We start from the raw sequence: 5591 nt of genomic DNA, 5'->3' as shown, positions 1-5591 counted from the left end.
GTTGCAGCAATCTCGCCCACGCTGCATTCTTCTCCTCAATAACTGCTCACATTCGCCGTCATACCAGTCGTTTCTGATCCGGAGCCACCGTGCCAGTGCGCGCTGGTGCTTCCAATGGCGGATCGAATTCCTCAAGAGATGCTGCGCCTAGTGCTCTTCCGTTGGGAGTGCCACTTAGCTCTGCCGCGTAGTCTTGGGTTAGTCTACCGTATGTAGCGGTGGACGACCGACGCGTGTTGTACACCGTCGAGTTTTGAGCGCAGACATACTGCAACGAGGTAGTGGTTGATTCAATATCTGCACTGCGGTAAGGCGTACGTTCGTGATGTCGGAGAAGAATTACGTCGATTAGAACGTGGTCGATTTGGTTTTCCGTTACTTGATTAGGTGATTTCCATGTTGTGTGGATATTCTTGGGGGAGAAAGTGTTTCGGACTACCATTCGCGGAGGCTGCAAGTTTATGCATCGTTGGCCGTTGTCGTTGATACGGTATGTAGACTACCGGTCCGATGACCGGTTCATACATTTCTCCTTCCTACCTGAGCGTTCATGTCCCGATGACGAGACGTCCGCAGTGGGCATCCATCGTATGTCTGCTCCAGCTGCATAGAAGCTTCTTTCGTCGTCGGTCTCCCTTCGTGGGCAGTGCAGTTGATGATGTTAAGTTGAAGAACGCCTTTATCCTCAGCTTGCACATCCTTGGTTTATTGGGCGCGCTGAAGCCGGTTCCCAGTCGTTGGTGGTGCCACAGCTTTGGTAGAAGGTAGCCGCTCGATGCCCGCTTTTCCACACTTCTGTCCTGTCCAGCAGATTTCCTGCAGCGCCACGTTCGGGGATGTAATTCATCGTAGATATCCTGTCGCAACCTGCGAAACCTAGCGACTTGCAGTTCCATGTTCCAAGCCCAATCGTGATCCTGTATTCGTCGCCTAGGTCTTGCGATTATATCGAGTTCTATTCTATATTGTTCGTAGATTGGTTTTCAGGCGGCTTATTGGACCTGCACACCTCCTGTCTCGTCGAGGGCCGTCGCAGGCTGTTTAGCGTCCCACCCAACACCATGGACTTGACGGATCGCTTGGTGGGGTCTTGCGGATACATGCAGCTTTTTATAGAGGTTTACTCAGGGCCACTCGTCAAACCCCACAATCCTAGGCAGGCGCCACAACTCGCAGATGGCCTGGGGAGGGATCGTCAACCTTGGACATAGTCCCTGCTGCCCTGGCTTTTAATGCACGTAAGGCTTTACGTCTGGCTTTGACAGCGTTTTTTTTTACTGAAAACATCCAATTATATTTTTTTTGGGATTTGTCACCATCAATTACTTCAAAAATCTCCCGATAATTTATTATTGGCTCTCTTTGGGAATCCCTCTGGCAATTTCATCTGACTTCCTCAGTAAGTGTCTCTAGTTAGAATTGATTCTCACTAGTATTTTTAACAACGCTGCATAGTAGACCCGGTCGCTTTTTATTTTGAACTACTTCAAGTCTACTAAGTCAAGTCTAGTTATCACTTCCTGGATTTTTCACGAACTGACTTCTTAAGAATCCATCATGAATTTTGATGAAGGTAATTTTTCCGAAATTGCACTTTGAATTATTTACAGAATACTCTCTCAAATACGTAGATAAATTCATTGTAATCTTTTTCGAATACACTTCCAGATTTTTTCTGAGACTTATCCTAAAATATTTTCGAATTGAAATCCAAAGAAATGCCTAAAGAACTTCTAAAGATTGCGTTCAATTACGCTAGCTTAGAATCACTGTTGTGGCCAACAATAGGCTGACAATAGTCATTCTCGTCAGAAGAAAGCGAAAAAAATTAGTCTTCGTCATAACATTGCACGACGCAACACCTATTCGTTTTCTTCGCGCCATGCGTACCACGACGATAGTCGCGCAGCCAAAAGTTATGACGATTTTCGTCGTCACTTCTTCACACAATTGATTGCACGTCATTAAAGACGGACTAGTTAAAACATAATTGCGTCTCAAATAAACAAATAGTAGAACTTTGGTAACATAAATGTATCAATAAATTCATAACGTCTATACGTTGCTTCAAATTCATTGTTACAAAGGATTAGTAAAATTTCGCATGGCAGCTGCCGCTTGAAGAATAACGGTATGAAGTCTTCGTCTTCGATGTCGTCATGACGATTTGGTACTACGACGAAAGCTAACGTCGTGCGCGTCATTGACGATGTGTAGAGTAGCAATGAAGACGCTGTAACCCGTCGCTACTGTGGCATTTTGTGCTATGACGATGACTATTGTCAGCCCTGGTTGTGGCGCTGTACAAAAAGCGGGTCTTTGCTATATCCTTAAAACACTTAAATGGTATTTTTAGACGATCAAGGGTCGCATCGAGTTGGTGTATTCTCCGTCCTTATCGGGCAGGATCAATAACACTGAAGCAGGGAAACCACCCAGAAAAGTGGAAAATCGTGGGTCATGTCAAGACAAGAAAGTATTCAATAAATGAGAAAATTTATTATGGATAATTGAAGGCTGTATAAAAAAAGTAAATAAAATCCAATGAGATTTAAAACCACTTCTACAACGAACATGTACCTACCAACATGGAAGCATGATAACAACATCACCGTGCGTGTTGGTCTCTATGTAGTCGGAATCGTAAAACCGCTGAAGCGTTTTAATTTCAGTCAATTTGTTTTACGATCACCAAATCCAGTGGAGTCCCTGAATATCTACTGGCTGAACTGGTTAGAAATGCAGCCGAACATCCGAATTTGATTACATATCTACTGCATACATGCGGAAGGAAGCTCAGGCTAACAATGTTTGTAATCAACATCTATTGCGATATCGCTTTACCAAGAACGATGCGATGGATGGGCGTAGAGATATTGCCGTAGGACGTGGCTCGTTTTATGGTTCCGATTAAATACCAATCACGAATTTGATGTGAATTCCGTGCCAATCGTTAAACGGAGCGAGAGAAAATGAGTGACGGTGTGTGTTCCATGATTGTTTGAAATGGAGAACTGCGTGGGTAGACGCTGTTGATTTTAGAAAGATTACTATCTAAAAGATGAGAATGAACACAATACAAATTGAAACAGAACTATCTTTGATACTAAGAAGATCTTGATTGAGTTTTGTTCTTATTAAACTTATATGCTGCACACTTGAAATCAGCAGACCTGATCGTTTATTTTCGAATGCAAACCCATATAAAGCGTGAAGTAGCTGAAATAAGAAATCAATGCAAAATCTATTATTTGAAAATTACCTAAATAAATTGCTTTAGTCGATAAAATACACCTGCAAACAACAGCCCAAGTGCGACCTGTCAAAACATATAATCCAAAATGTGCACTGTGCTTTGTGCTGGATCGATGACATAAATTGAATTATTTTCCGGAGAACTTTGTAGGTAAGAAAGTTGAACGTTCAAACAAATTCACTCAATAGCTATTACGCGTTCGGATCCAAATTGAAAACACTCCACCGCCGCACCCCAGAGGAACCATTCTCCTGGGGGCCTTGCAGGTTGTCCCGGTGACGATGGAAATCACGCTGCCTGCTGGGAGGCACGCAGGGTGGCGCGGCAGGCGCAGCAAGGCCAATCACCCGTGCTGACTAACGAACAACCGTTCCAGCAAAGCGTCAGAGCCGAGTGATGTAAACAATGATGGAAATCGATCCCCACGTGTGCTCCTTGGATCCCTTGTGTTTATGAGCAAACACCGCGGATGGCTTTCGAGGAAAAAAAAACACGGAGCTCCGCAATTCCCATCTCAACTGCTCAACTGCGCTGCTATCTAATTTGATTCCAGTTAAGAACAATAGGACAATTATATATTTAAAAATGGTTAAAACTGAAATCTATTTTTTATTATTATTACATATGTATTTGTTTTCGTATTTACCTTGACTACATAGATCATAGCTGCGATGTCTTGGCGGATTCTAATCCAGCCTTTGGTAACAAATTTCGTCTCCGCACTTTCGTATGTGTGGCCGAACATTTACGTTCTCAATTTTTTTCTTCGGTTTTTGATGGTATCGTCCATGGAGCTCAGCATTCGAGATCCAGTTGTGGGCCTCACCAAGCCCAAACTTTAAAACGTAGACTTCGGTTGATTAATACTTGCAGCAGCTGCGTGATGTCTGCTGAAACACACTGGGGCGTAGTTATAACAACGCAGATTTCATATAAGAGGTGAATATTCAAATTTTGGTGTGTTGACTAATGTTATTGGATTAGATAGGGTAACAGTTCCGATAGTCGTGGGTGTTCCTATAGTTGCGGTAGTACGGTTTGCAGTGAATTTAAAAATCAAACGCAGTAACCCACATTACCGATCAATTAGTCGACCTGCCATAACACGATGGAAACAAAAATAACATTGAAATTTCAATTAAATTGGTGAAGTATCTTCAAATTACTTAACTTTTTCTTTCTTGCACCAATAGTTGTGGTAGTAATTCAATAGTTGCGAACCCGTATAAACTTGGGATTCGCAACTATAGGAACACGAATAACAAAATGCAACTATTGGAACACTGTATCAATAATTGGAGGATTGATTTTAGGTAACAATTAAAGATTTTGATGAAATTATGGCACGCTTCGGATAAAATAGAGATAGTGGCTTTTGGATGCACTCTCGAGGTAAGGGAAATGAAGTATGGATTAGGTGTTATAGAGAAATTAGTGTTGGAAAGTACCTCCACTATTGGATCTTTTGCCCTATTACGTAAAATAAAAATGCAGCCTTCTTGATTCGTGCTCGTATGCCGATTAAAGCCCCGCCATCCGAGGCTACCTGGCTAACAAGATGTTATAAGTTTTCGAACTGCTTCCCGTATTCTGTAATGTTTGTTCGTCTTTACATATAACGATTTGGTCTATCAAAATCTACTTAACTTTGACCACTTCCAGCCCAATTTCTTCTCATGGAAGCTACCTAACCCTTTTTCAAAACACAACGATTGATCGAACCGAAAGAAACCAAATTTGAATAAACAAAGGCTTTGATTTCATCTGCTGCTTACACCACTCCATGTAAACAATAATGTGATCCCCTTCATTGCGTAGCTTCTATAACTCTGGCGTTCACCCCACCTTGGCTTCCGATCTAAATGCAGCAGCGAACGGGAGTTCCCAGAAATATCGTCATCACCATCGGTATCATTGCGAGCGCAGGAAAAAAGCGGCCGGAGGTGGATGCTCGTATCATTCCCCGTGTTCCGCGCTGTTTTATTTGCTATTTATATAACGATGGGTACTTAGGAGAGAATAGCACCTTGGTCGAGTGCAATCAGACGAATCAAGCGTTAATTCGTTCTCGTCAAAATTACGACCGTGGGGCGAGGGGCGGAATATTGCGCTTTTGGATAGACTGCTGGAATTTGTTTTCGGATCGAAATATCCACCTCATGACGTAGGATCTAAACCTCATGTTGAACTTGGTGAAAATTTCAACCGAATATCGAAGTATACAGCAATGAAATTGGGTTTTGCATTCATTTGATTTTTGTTTGCAGACTTGAATCGAAATTACGTAAAAGTAATCTTCAGTCAGGCTTCTTTTTCTTCAATAGCTCTACATTCC

This window comes from Armigeres subalbatus, chromosome 2 (genome assembly GCF_024139115.2).
Source record: "Armigeres subalbatus isolate Guangzhou_Male chromosome 2, GZ_Asu_2, whole genome shotgun sequence".
Taxonomy (NCBI): domain Eukaryota; kingdom Metazoa; phylum Arthropoda; class Insecta; order Diptera; family Culicidae; genus Armigeres; species Armigeres subalbatus.
Note: the sequence above shows the minus strand (reverse complement) of the source record.